The sequence below is a fragment of the Crinia signifera genome, chromosome 19 (assembly GCF_055691185.1).
Source record: "Crinia signifera chromosome 19, ASM5569118v1, whole genome shotgun sequence".
NCBI lineage: Eukaryota > Metazoa > Chordata > Amphibia > Anura > Myobatrachidae > Crinia > Crinia signifera.
In genome coordinates this window covers 4,993,498-5,008,789 of record NC_139226.1, presented here as the reverse complement: position 1 = coordinate 5,008,789, position 15,292 = coordinate 4,993,498, and positions in this window count along the sequence as shown.

The following is a 15,292-nucleotide window of genomic DNA, read 5'->3' as shown; positions in this document are numbered from 1 at the left end:
TGGTATAATATGTGTATTACAGCCGCTGCCTGATGGTATAATATGTGTATTACAGCCGCTGCCTGATGGTATAATATGTGTATTACAGCCGCTGCCTGATGGTATAATATGTGTATTACAGCCGCTGCCTGATGGTATAATATGTGCATTACAGCCGCTGCCTGATGGTATAATATGTGTATTACAGCGGCTGCCTGATGGTATAATATGTGTATTACAGCGGCTGCCTGATGGTATAATATGTGTATTACAGCCGCTGCCTGATGGTATAATATGTGTATTACAGCCGCTGCCTGATGGTATAATATGTGCATTACAGCCGCTGCCTGATGGTATAATATGTGCATTACAGCCGCTGCCTGATGGTATAATATGTGTATTACAGCGGCTGCCTGATGGTATAATATGTGCATTACAGCCGCTGCCTGATGGTATAATATGTGCATTACAGCCGCTGCCCGATGGTATAATATGTGCATTACAGCCGCTGCCTGATGGTATAATATGTGCATTACAGCCGCTGCCTGATGGTATAATATGTGTATTACTGCCGCTGCCTGATGGTATAATATGTGTATTACAGCGGCTGCCTGATGGTATAATATGTGTATTACTGCCGCTGCCTGATGGTATAATATGTGTATTACAGCCGCTGCCTGATGGTATAATATGTGTATTCCTGCGGCTGCCTGATGGTACAATATGTGTATTATTGCCTGATGGTATAATATGTGTATTACTGCCGCTGCCTGATGGTATAATATGTGTATTACTGCCGCTGCCTGATGGTATAATATGTGCATTACAGCGGCTGCCTGATGGTATAATATGTGCATTACAGCCGCTGCCTGATGGTATAATATGTGTATTACAGCCACTGCCTGATGGTATAATATGTGTATTACAGCGGCTGCCTGATGGTATAATATGTGTATTACAGCCGCTGCCTGATGGTATAATATGTGTATTACTGCCGCTGCCTGATGGTATAATATGTGTATTACAGCGGCTGCCTGATAACATAATATGTGTATTACAGCCGCTGCCTGATGGTATAATATGTGCATTACAGCCACTGCCTGATGGTATAATATGTGTATTACAGCGGCTGCCTGATGGTATAATATGTGTATTACAGCGGCTGCCTGATGGTATAATATGTGTATTACAGCGGCTGCCTGATGATATAATATGTGTATTACAGCCGCTGCCTGATGGTATAATATGTGTATTACAGCCGCTGCCTGATGGTATAATATGTGCATTACAGCCGCTGCCTGATGGTATAATATGTGCATTACAGCCGCTGCCTGATGGTATAATATGTGTATTACAGCGGCTGCCTGATGGTATAATATGTGCATTACAGCCGCTGCCTGATGGTATAATATGTGTATTACAGCGGCTGCCTGATGGTATAATATGTGCATTACAGCCGCTGCCTGATGGTATAATATGTGCATTACAGCCACTGCCCGATGGTATAATATGTGTATTACAGCCGCTGCCTGATGGTATAATATGTGTATTCCTGCGGCTGCCTGATGGTACAATATGTGTATTATTGCCTGATGGTATAATATGTGTATTACTGCCGCTGCCTGATGGTATAATATGTGTATTACTGCCGCTGCCTGATGGTATAATATGTGCATTACAGCCGCTGCCTGATGGTATAATATGTGTATTACCGCAGCTGCCTGATGGTATAATATGTGTATTACAGCCGCTGCCTGATGGTATAATATGTGTATTCCTGCGGCTGCCTGATGGTATAATATGTGTATTACAGCGGCTGCCCGATGGTATAATACGTGTATTCCTGCGGCTGCCTGATGGTATAATATGTGTATTACAGCGGCTGCCTCATGGTATAATATGTGTATTACAGCCGCTGCCTGATGGTATAATATGTGTATTCCTGCGGCTGCCTGATGGTATAATATGTGTATTACAGCCGCTGCCTGATGGTATAATATGTGTATTACTGCCTGATGGTATAATATGTGTATTACAGCCGCTGCCTGATGGTATAATATGTGTATTACAGCGGCTGCCTGATGGTATAATATGTGTATTACAGCCGCTGCCTGATGGTATAATATGTGTATTACTGCCGCTGCCTGATGGTATAATATGTGTATTACAGCGGCTGCCTGATGGTATAATATGTGTATTACTGCCGCTGCCTGATGGTATAATATGTGTATTACAGCCGCTGCCTGATGGTATAATATGTGTATTACCGCAGCTGCCTGATGGTATAATATGTGTATTACAGCCGCTGCCTGATGGTATAATATGTGTATTACAGCGGCTGCCTGATGGTATAATATGTGCATTACAGCGGCTGCCTGATGGTATAATATGTGTATTACTGCCGCTGCCTGATGGTATAATATGTGTATTACAGCCGCTGCCTGATGGTATAATATGTGTATTACAGCCGCTGCCTGATGGTATAATATGTGCATTACAGCCGCTGCCTGATGGTATAATATGTGCATTACAGCCGCTGCCTGATGGTATAATATGTGCATTACAGCGGCTGCCTGATGGTATAATATGTGTATTACTGCCGCTGCCTGATGGTATAATATGTGTATTACAGCCGCTGCCTGATGGTATAATATGTGTATTACAGCCGCTGCCTGATGGTATAATATGTGCATTACAGCCGCTGCCTGATGGTATAATATGTGCATTACAGCCGCTGCCTGATGGTATAATATGTGCATTACAGCGGCTGCCTGATGGTATAATATGTGTATTACTGCCGCTGCCTGATGGTATAATATGTGTATTACAGCCGCTGCCTGATGGTATAATATGTGTATTACAGCCGCTGCCTGATGGTATAATATGTGTATTACAGCCGCTGCCTGATGGTATAATATGTGCATTACAGCGGCTGCCTGATGGTATAATATGTGTATTACTGCCGCTGCCTGATGGTATAATATGTGTATTACAGCCGCTGCCTGATGGTATAATATGTGCATTACAGCCGCTGCCTGATGGTATAATATGTGCATTACAGCCGCTGCATGATGGTATAATATGTGCATTACAGCCGCTGCCTGATGGTATAATATGTGCATTACAGCGGCTGCCTGATGGTATAATATGTTTATTACAGCGGCTGCCTGATGGTATAATATGTGTATTACAGCCGCTGCCTGATGGTATAATATGTGTATTACAGCGGCTGCCTGATGGTATAATATGTGCATTACAGCGGCTGCCTGATGGTATAATATGTGCATTACAGCGGCTGCCTGATGGTATAATATGTGCATTACAGCCGCTGCCTGATGGTATAATATGTGTATTACAGCCGCTGCCTGATGGTATAATATGTGCATTACAGCGGCTGCCTGATGGTATAATATGTGCATTACAGCCGCTGCCTGATGGTATAATATGTGTATTACAGCGGCTGCCTGATGGTATAATATGTGCATTACAGCCGCTGCCTGATGGTATAATATGTGCATTACAGCCGCTGCCTGATGGTATAATATGTGTATTACAGCCGCTGCCTGATGGTATAATATGTGTATTACAGCGGCTGCCTGATGGTATAATATGTGCATTACAGCCGCTGCCTGATGGTATAATATGTGTATTACAGTCGCTGCCTGATGGTATAATATGTGTATTACAGCGGCTGCCTGATGGTATAATATGTGTATTCCTGCGGCTGCCTGATGGTACAATATGTGTATTATTCCCTGATGGTATAATATGTGTATTACTGCCGCTGCCTGATGGTATAATATGTGTATTACTGCCGCTGCCTGATGGTATAATATGTGTATTACAGCGGCTGCCTGATGGTATAATATGTGTATTACAGCCGCTGCCTGATGGTATAATATGTGTATTACAGCAGCGGTCTGATGGTATAATATGTGCATTACAGCCGCTGCCTGATGGTATAATATGTGCATTACAGCCGCTGCCTGATGGTATAATATGTGTATTACAGCGGCTGCCTGATGGTATAATATGTGCATTACAGCCGCTGCCTGATGGTATAATATGTGTATTACAGCGGCTGCCTGATGGTATAATATGTGCATTACAGCCGCTGCCTGATGGTATAATATGTGCATTACAGCCGCTGCCTGATGGTATAATATGTGCATTACAGCGGCTGCCCGATGGTATAATATGTGTATTACAGCCGCTGCCCGATGGTATAATATGTGTATTACAGCCGCTGCCCGATGGTATAATATGTGTATTACAGCCGCTGTCCGATGGTATAATATGTGTATTACAGCCACTGCCCGATGGTATAATATGTGTATTACAGCCGCTGCCCGATGGTGTAATATGTGTATTACAGCCGCTGCCCGATGGTATAATATGTGTATTACAGCCACTGCCCAATGGTATAATATGTGTATTACAGCCGCTGCCTGATGGTATAATATGTGTATTCCTGCGGCTGCCTGATGGTACAATATGTGTATTATTGCCTGATGGTATAATATGTGTATTACCGCAGCTGCCTGATGGTATAATACGTGTATTCCTGCGGCTGCCTGATGGTATAATATGTGTATTACAGCGGCTGCCTCATGGTATAATATGTGTATTCCTGCGGCTGCCTGATGGTACAATATGTGTATTATTGCCTGATGGTATAATATGTGTATTCCTGCGGCTGCCTGATGGTACAATATGTGTATTATTGCCTGATGGTATAATATGTGTATTACTGCCGCTGCCTGATGGTATAATATGTGTATTACCGCAGCTGCCTGATGGTATAATATGTGTATTACAGCGGCTGCCTGATGGTATAATATGTGTATTACAGCCGCTGCCTGATGGTATAATATGTGTATTACAGCCGCTGCCTGATGGTATAATATGTGTATTACAGCGGCTGCCTGATGGTATAATATGTGTATTACAGCCGCTGCCTGATGGTATAATATGTGTATTACAGCCGCTGCCTGATGGTATAATATGTGTATTACAGCCGCTGCCTGATGGTATAATATGTGTATTACCGCAGCTGCCTGATGGTATAATATGTGTATTCCTGCGGCTGCCTGATGGTATAATATGTGTATTCCTGCGGCTGCCTGATGGTATAATATGTGTATTACAGCCGCTGCCCGATGGTATAATATGTGTATTACAGCGGCTGCCTGATGGTATAATATGTGTATTACTGCCGCTGCCTGATGGTATAATATGTGTATTACAGCGGCTGCCTGATGGTATAATATGTGTATTACTGCCGCTGTATGATGGTATAATATGTGTATTACAGCGGCTGCCTGATGGTATAATATGTGCATTACAGCGGCTGCCTGATGGTATAATATGTGTATTACAGCCGCTGCCTGATGGTATGATATGTGTATTACAGCCGCTGCCCGATGGTATAATATGTGTATTACAGCGGCTGCCTGATGGTATAATATGTGCATTACAGCCACTGCCTGATGGTATAATATGTGTATTACTGCCGCTGCCTGATGGTATAATATGTGTATTACCGCAGCTGCCTGATGGTATAATATGTGTATTACAGCGGCTGCCTGATGGTATAATATGTGTATTACAGCCGCTGCCTGATGGTATAATATGTGTATTACAGCCGCTGCCTGATGGTATAATATGTGTATTACAGCGGCTGCCTGATGGTATAATATGTGTATTACAGCCGCTGCCTGATGGTATAATATGTGTATTACAGCCGCTGCCTGATGGTATAATATGTGTATTACAGCCGCTGCCTGATGGTATAATATGTGTATTACCGCAGCTGCCTGATGGTATAATATGTGTATTACCGCAGCTGCCTGATGGTATAATATGTGTATTCCTGCGGCTGCCTGATGGTATAATATGTGTATTCCTGCGGCTGCCTGATGGTATAATATGTGTATTACAGCCGCTGCCCGATGGTATAATATGTGTATTACAGCGGCTGCCTGATGGTATAATATGTGTATTACTGCCGCTGCCTGATGGTATAATATGTGTATTACAGCGGCTGCCTGATGGTATAATATGTGTATTACTGCCGCTGTATGATGGTATAATATGTGTATTACAGCGGCTGCCTGATGGTATAATATGTGCATTACAGCGGCTGCCTGATGGTATAATATGTGTATTACAGCCGCTGCCTGATGTTATGATATGTGTATTACAGCCGCTGCCCGATGGTATAATATGTGTATTACAGCGGCTGCCTGATGGTATAATATGTGTATTACTGCCGCTGCCTGATGGTATAATATGTGTATTACAGCGGCTGCCTGATGGTATAATATGTGTATTACTGCCGCTGTATGATGGTATAATATGTGTATTACAGCGGCTGCCTGATGGTATGATATGTGTATTACAGTCGCTGCCTGATGGTACAATATGTGTATTACAGCCGCTGCCTGATGGTATAATATGTGTATTACAGCGGCTGCCTGATGGTATAATATGTGTATTACAGCGGCTGCCTGATGGTATAATATGTGTATTACTGCCGCTGTATGATGGTATAATATGTGTATTACAGCGGCTGCCTGATGGTATGATATGTGTATTACAGTCGCTGCCTGATGGTATAATATGTGTATTACAGCCGCTGCCTGATGGTATAATATGTGTATTACAGCGGCTGCCTGATGGTATAATATGTGTATTACAGCCGCTGCCTGATGGTATAATATGTGTATTACAGCCGCTGCCTGATGGTATAATATGTGTATTACAGCCGCTGCCTGATGGTATAATATGTGTATTACAGCGGCTGCCTGATGGTATGATATGTGTATTACAGTCGCTGCCTGATGGTATAGTATGTGTGTTACAGTGGCTGTAGTGGGGGCACCTCCACTGGTGCTTACATGCCAATGCCCGGATGCCAGCTGGCACCTTCGCTGGGTGATGGAGTGTTACAGGAAGCCCCTGGTCATTTGGTCACGTCTGCCATCACTAGAGCCCTGCACGATGTACGGAAAGTATCAGCTGCCTGTGGTTTGCAGTGTGCCCGTGGTCCGCAGTGTGCCCGGGGTCCACAATGTGCCCATGGCCCGCAGTGTGCCTGGGGTCTGCAGTGTGCCTGTGGTCTGCAGTGTGCCCGTGGTCCGCAGTGTGCCCGTGGCCCGTAGTGTGCCCGGGGTACGCGGTGTGCCTGTGGTCTGCAGTGTACCCGTGGTCTGCAGTGTGCACGGTATCCGCAGTGTGGTATGCAGTGTGTACGGTGTCCACAGTGTGGTATGCAGTGTGCCCGTGGTCCGCAGTGTGGTCTGCAGTGTGCCCGTGATCCGCAGTGTGGTCTTCAGTGTGCCCGTGGTCCGCAGTGTGGTCCGCAGTGTGCCCGGTGTCCGCAGTGGGGTCCGCAGTGTGGTCCTCAGTGTTCCTGGTGTCCGCAGTGTGGTCCGCAGTGTGTCCCCGGTGTCCGCAGTGTGGTCCGCAGTGTGGTCCGCAGTGTGCCCGGTGTCCGCAGTGTGGTCCTCAGGCTAGAACCATACAATGGTGAGTGATTCTCCTTATGTGCACGGTGGTGACGCATTCTTAGCCATGCACTGGGGCGCGAGCTCTGGGGGGGGGGGATGCTCACTGTGTTTCGAATAATCGCAGCCTAGTGAGCAGGCCTGAATCAGTCCCTTAGGCCAAGCTACAGATGGGGAAGTGTATCATGGCAAAAGTGTATGCAGTGTTATACTTCTAAGGAACACTAGGTGGCAGTAACACTGCATCTAATGGTAACCCCACATTGGAGGTTATCCTGATTCACATGCAGCGCTGCGTGTGATTCTAACCCCGCTGCACCCCGCTTGCCAAATTCACCTGCACGGCTGCGAATTCATGGTTTGCATAAACATCCATTGGACGAGGCCCACATCATTCCTCATAGCACTGAGGTCATGGAATCGATCCCAACCATGGCCCTAACTGTGTGGAGTTTGTATATTCTCCCCGTGTTTACGTGAGTTTCCTCCGGGTACTCCCGTTGGTACTTGTTTCCCAGCACGGCGCCCATCTCATTGATTGTATGCCTTAACTTTAAGGCACTTAAGGCATACAATCAACGCGATGGACCCGATTTTTTGTCAATCACCAGCTGATTTGCCGGTGAAAGACAAAACCGGGTTGATCGCGTCCATCGCGGCCCCTAATAAGGGGCCGCGTTGCGACCGACGCGATCAACGCGATTTTCCCATAGGGAACAAAGTAAAATTATTTTTAAAGTGAAAATCGGGTTGATCGCGTCAGTCGCGGGCCATTATAATGGCCCGCGATGCGATCAACCCAATTTTACATAGGTGACAATGTGTAATGGGTCAATATGGCCCATTTCACATTGAATATGGTTAAAAAGTATGTTTAATGCCCCCCCCCCCATTGTTAACGCCACCCCACTATTGACGCCAACCCGAAGCGTGGCTAGCGCAGCAAGCCAGCGAGGGGCGGCGTTACGCGTCCTCCGACCTTTTCATACCCCTTCTATCCACGTTGGCGTGGAGTTGACTTTACATAGTGTGGCGAGCGCAGCGAGCCACCGAGCCCGAAGCATGGCGAGGGGACGCGGATACCTGTGAAGCCCGCAAAGGGACGCGGATACCTGTGAAGTTATGCGCGTCCGCTCGCCACGCTTCGGGCTCGGTGGCTCGCTACGCTCGCCACACTATATAAAATCAACTCCGCGCCGACGTGGCTAGTAGGGGTATGAAAAGGCCGGAGGACGCGTACCGCCGCCCCTCGCGGGCTCGCTGCGCTCGCCATGCTTCGGGTTGGCGTCAATAGTGGGGTGGCGTTAACAGTGGTGGGGAGGGCATTTGAAACATGAGGGGGGGTTGGTATTAAAATGGGGGGTTTTGGGGCTTTTTACATTGAAATCAATATAAAATCGGGTCTCAGGGACCTTTTTACATTGATTCCAATGTAAAAATCGGGTCATCGCGTCGCATGCGATTTGGTTGGCATGCGATACGTTCGACCCGATTTTTCCGACCCGATGGATACAATCAAAATCAAAATCGATGGCGCCGTGCTAGGAAACAAGTACCCTCCGGTTTCCTCCCACAATCCAAAAATATATAACCCTAGTATTTTAACCCTAGAACAGTGGTAGCCAACCCTAGTCCTCGAGAGCTACCAACAGTGCATGTTTTGCAGGTCTCCTCACAGAGGGGGTTATTCTGGTTGGTGCGGCCAAACGTGCGTACGTTCCATATCAGCGTACGCTCTCCGTACGCGGCCACTGAGCTAAAGTCCACCCACAAAACAGCCACATACGTACGGGCACAAACACCGATAAAGGGGAGTGGCGTACAATTGAGCGTACGCCAACGTACACGGACGGATCACCCCTTAGACTCGGACAACTGGCGTACAACAGAGCGTATGCCACCGTTTACGGACGTCTCTCGTCCGTCTTCCCACCGACTTCTTGCAGCTATCTGAGCGTACGCCACCGTGCACAGATGGGTCTCTATTGTTTATTAAATTCATAGCAGATCAGAAAGTGGTACAGTTCTGTATTTTGGGTACTATACAAAGATTGTGTGCAAAATAGTGGGCATGGGCTGAAAACATTGCTGAAACATCCTTTGTAGCTGTTAGATGTGGTTTATGTATTTGTATCCTAAATACAAAACATATGTTTGTATTAGAGTGAACACGTTGACACATGTCGACTTGTGTAGATTGAGTGTGCTACTGTGTAAAGTCTATGAAAGCACGTAGTGAATGTGTATAACTGTTTAACAAATACCTACCTTAGCATATACAAGCAGGTCTTACAAAGATTCTTACCTTAAATTAAACAAACCTTTACATGTAGAGAAGTGTAGAAAGATAAGCTTCCAATGTGTTTGAGTGCTGTGTGTGTGGCTTGCAGGTAGTGAAATCATGGTTTGGACTTAATAGGCTGCAGCATTGCTTATTACATTCAGGTGTATGTGTTTGAGTAGTAATCAGCGTTAATTAGCAAACCCAGGCGTCCGCTCTCATGCGGTATCTGTAGGGGTGGTCTGAGGTGGCGGTTGGCGGCCGCCTGTTTTGTGTCCGAAATGAACGGTGCTTTCGCCGATCGAGCGGTAGTAGCACCGTACCTTTTTGGTGCACACCCCCGTGTACGCCCATGTTTACGCCCATTTTCCCTCATTATTTCGGCCGCTCCCCTCAACATGCCCCTATGCCGCCCACAATGACCGTACTCTCGCGTACAGGTTTTTTCGCACGGAAAGACCCGTCCGTGAGCGTTGTGGAGTGGTCGCGCGTGCGCATTGGAGATGGTACGCATGCGCAGATAAAAAAAAAACCCGGAACGTACGCGTACGGGCCGGCCGCACCAACCAGAATAAGGCCCAGAATCACAAGTGAGCTAATTAGCTCCACCTGCAGATCTTTTAAAATGTGTCAGTGATTAATGAGTGCAGCTGTGCAGCAGCTAGGTTGTCTGGAAAATGTGACCTGTTGGTAGCTCTCGAGGGCTAGGGTTGGCTACCACTGCCCTAGAATGTCTGTGTGTGCGTGTACATGTGGTAGAGAATATAGATTGTAAGATCCACTGGGGCAGGGACTGATGTGAGTGATCAAATAGTCTCTGTACAGCGCTGCGGAATATGTGTGCGCTATATAAATAACTGGTAATAAATAATAAATAATGGTCGCCGACAATCGCATGCTGCTTAGCGTTGCTTGCGCCCTGTCACTGCCTCGTTTCCATGGCAACGCCCAGCTTTTCAGGAGAACACCCATGAAATGCTGGGTGTTCCCAATGGTGCATCCATCCGCCACCTGTCAGTCTAATCTCCGGGTGATTGATGAAGTCGGTCTCATCTCCGTGCAGGGCGCTCTAATTCTTCTACACCAAACTCATAGAATGACCCTCGCTTGGGCATGGTGGCACTGTCATGTGACACAGGAAAGGTCGTCCTCATCGGACCCTGGTTACAGTTACTTGCACCCTCCCCATTAACCTATCATGTCTATAAGGTAGTTGAGCAGAAGCTGTAGTTCCACCTGTGACCAGCAGGCTGCAATGTAGATCCCGTGAGGCTTTGTGTGAGTAGGTAACACTGACACGAGCCCTGACGGTGGCAGGATAGGTGGCATTAGATCCCGTGAGGCTTTGTGTGAGTAGGTAACACTGACACGAGCCCTCACGGTGGCAGGATAGGTGGCATTAGATCCCGTGAGGCTTTGTGTGAGTAGGTAACACTGACACGAGCCCTGACGGTGGCAGGATAGGTGGCATTAGATCCCGTGAGGCTTTGTGTGAGTAGGTAACACTGACACCAGCCCTGACGGTGGCAGGATGGGTGGCATTAGATCCCGTGAGGCTTTGTGTGAGTAGGTAACACTGACACGAGCCCTGACGGTGGCAGGATAGGTGGCATTAGATCCCGTGAGGCGTTGTGTGAGTAGGTAACACTGACACGAGCCCTGACGGTGGCAGGATAGGTGGCATTAGATCCCGTGAGGCTTTGTGTGAGTAGGTAACACTGACACGAGCCCTGACGGTGGCAGGATAGGTGGCATTAGATCCCGTGAGGCTTTGTGTGAGTAGGTAACACTGACACGAGCCCTGACGGTGGCAGGATAGGTGGCATTAGATCCCGTGAGGCTTTGTGTGAGTAGGTAACACTGACACGAGCCCTGACGGTGGCAGGATAGGTGGCATTAGATCCCGTGAGGCTTTGTGTGAGTAGGTAACACTGACACCAGCCCTGACGGCGGCAGTATGGGTGGCATTAGATCCCGTGAGGCTTTGTGTGAGTAGGTAACACTGACACGAGCCCTGACGGCGGCAGGATAGGTGGCATTAGATCCCGTGAGGCTTTGTGTGAGTAGGTAACACTGACACGAGCCCTGACGGTGGCAGGATAGGTGGCATTAGATCCCGTGAGGCTTTGTGTGAGTAGGTAACACTGACACCAGCCCTGACGGTGGCAGGATGGGTGGCATTAGATCCCGTGAGGCTTTGTGTGAGTAGGTAACACTGACACGAGCCCTGACGGTGGCAGGATAGGTGGCATTAGATCCCGTGAGGCGTTGTGTGAGTAGGTAACACTGACACGAGCCCTGACGGTGGCAGGATAGGTGGCATTAGATCCCGTGAGGCTTTGTGTGAGTAGGTAACACTGACACGAGCCCTGACGGTGGCAGGATAGGTGGCATTAGATCCCGTGAGGCTTTGTGTGAGTAGGTAACACTGACACGAGCCCTGACGGTGGCAGGATAGGTGGCATTAGATCCCGTGATGCTTTGTGTGAGTAGGTAACACTGACACGAGCCCTGACGGTGGCAGGATAGGTGGCATTAGATCCCGTGAGGCTTTGTGTGAGTAGGTAACACTGACACGAGCCCTGACGGTGGCAGGATAGGTGGCATTAGATCCCGTGAGGCTTTGTGTGAGTAGGTAACACTGACACCAGCCCTGACGGTGGCAGGATGGGTGGCATTAGATCCCGTGAGGCTTTGTGTGAGTAGGTAACACTGACACGAGCCCTGACGGTGGCAGGATAGGTGGCATTAGATCCCGTGAGGCTTTGTGTGAGTAGGTAACACTGACACGAGCCCTGACGGTGGCAGGATAGGTGGCATTAGATCCCGTGAGGCTTTGTGTGAGTAGGTAACACTGACACGAGCCCTGACGGTGGCAGGATAGGTGGCATTAGATCCCCTGAGGCTTTGTGTGAGTAGGTAACACTGACACGAGCCCTGACGGTGGCAGGATAGGTGGCATTAGATCCCCTGAGGCTTTGTGTGAGTAGGTAACACTGACACGAGCCCTGACGGTGGCAGGATAGGTGGCATTAGATCCCGTGAGGCTTTGTGTGAGTAGGTAACACTGACACGAGCCCTGACGGTGGCAGGATAGGTGGCATTAGATCCCGTGAGGCTTTGTGTGAGTAGGTAACACTGACACGAGCCCTGACGGTGGCAGGATAGGTGGCATTAGATCCCGTGAGGCTTTGTGTGAGTAGGTAACACTAACACGAGCCCTGACGGTGGCAGGATAGGTGGCATTAGATCCCGTGAGGCTTTGTGTGAGTAGGTAACACTGACACAAGCCCTGACGGTAGCAGGATAGGTGGCATTAGATCCCGTGAGGCTTTGTGTGAGTAGGTAACACTGACACCAGCCCTGACGGTGGCAGGATGGGTGGCATTAGATCCCGTGAGGCTTTGTGTGAGTAGGTAACACTGACACGAGCCCTGACGGTGGCAGGATAGGTGGAATTAGATCCCTTGATGCTTTGTGTGAGTAGGTAACACTGACACGAGCCCTGACGGTGGCAGGATAGGTGGCATTAGATCCCGTGAGGCTTTGTGTGAGTAGGTAACACTGACACGAGCCCTGACGGTGGCAGGATAGGTGGCATTAGATCCCCTGAGGCTTTGTGTGAGTAGGTAACACTGACACGAGCCCTGACGGTGGCAGGATAGGTGGCATTAGATCCCGTGAGGCTTTGTGTGAGTAGGTAACACTGACACGAGCCCTGACGGTGGCAGGATAGGTGGCATTAGATCCCGTGAGGCTTTGTGTGGGTAGGTAACACTGACACGAGCCCTGACGGTGGCAGGATAGGTGGCATTAGATCCCGTGAGGCTTTGTGTGAGTAGGTAACACTGACACGAGCCCTGAAGGTGGCAGGATAGGTGGCATTAGATCCCGTGAGGCTTTGTGTGAGTAGGTAACACTGACACGAGCCCTGACGGTGGCAGGATAGGTGGCATTAGATCCCGTGAGGCTTTGTGTGAGTAGGTAACACTGACACGAGCCCTGAAGGTGGCAGGATAGGTGGCATTAGATTCCCGTGAGGCTTTGTGTGAGTAGGTAACACTGACACGAGCCCTGATGGTGGCAGGATAGGTGGCATTAGATCCCGTGAGGCTTTGTGTGAGTAGGTAACACTGACACGAGCCCTGACGGTGGCAGGATAGGTGGCATTAGATCCCGTGATGCTTTGTGTGAGTAGGTAACACTGACACGAGCCCTGACGGTGGCAGGATAGGTGGCATTAGATCCCGTGAGGCTTTGTGTGAGTAGGTAACACTGACACGAGCCCTGACGGTGGCAGGATAGGTGGCATTAGATCCCGTGATGCTTTGTGTGAGTAGGTAACACTGACACGAGCCCTGACGGTGGCAGGATAGGTGGCATTAGATCCCGTGAGGCTTTGTGTGAGTAGGTAACACTGACACGAGCCCTGACGGTGGCAGGATAGGTGGCATTAGATCCCGTGATGCTTTGTGTGAGTAGGTAACACTGACACGAGCCCTGACGGTGGCAGGATAGGTGGCATTAGATCCCGTGAGGCTTTGTGTGAGTAGGTAACACTGACACGAGCCCTGACGGTGGCAGGATAGGTGGCATTAGTTCCCGTGATGCTTTGTGTGAGTAGGTAACACTGACACGAGCCCCGACGGTGGCAGGATAGGTGGCATTAGATCCCGTGAGGCTTTGTGTGAGTAGGTAACACTGACACGAGCCCCGACGGTGGCAGGATAGGTGGCATTAGATCCTCTGAGGCTTTGTGTGAGTAGGTAACACTGACACGAGCCCTGACGGTGGCAGGATAGGTGGCATTAGATCCCCTGAGGCTTTGTGTGAGTAGGTAACACTGACACGAGCCCTGACGGTGGCAGGATAGGTGGCATTAGATCCCGTGAGGCTTTGTGTGAGTAGGTAACACTGACACGAGCCCTGACGGTGGCAGGATAGGTGGCATTAGATCCCGTGAGGCTTTGTGTGAGTAGGTAACACTGACACGAGCCCTGACGGTGGCAGGATAGGTGGCATTAGATCCCGTGAGGCTTTGTGTGAGTAGGTAACACTGACACGAGCCCTGACGGTGGCAGGATAGGTGGCATTAGATCCCGTGAGGCTTTGTGTGAGTAGGTAACACTGACACGAGCCCTGACGGTGGCAGGATAGGTGGCATTAGATCCCGTGAGGCTTTTTGTGTGAGTAGGTAACACTGACACGAGCCCTGACGGTGGCAGGATAGGTGGCATTAGATCCCGTGATGCTTTGTGTGAGTAGGTAACACTGACACGAGCCCTGGCGGTGGCAGGATAGGTGGCATTAGATCCCGTGAGGCTTTGTGGGAGGAGGTAACACTGACACGAGCCCTGACGGTGGCAGGATAGGTGGCATTAGATCCCGTGAGGCTTTGTGTGAGTAGGTAACACTGACACGAGCCCTGACGGTGGCAGGATAGGTGGCATTAGATCCCGTGATGCTTTGTGTGAGTAGGTAACACTGACACGAGCCCTGACGGTGGCAAGATAGGTGGCATTAG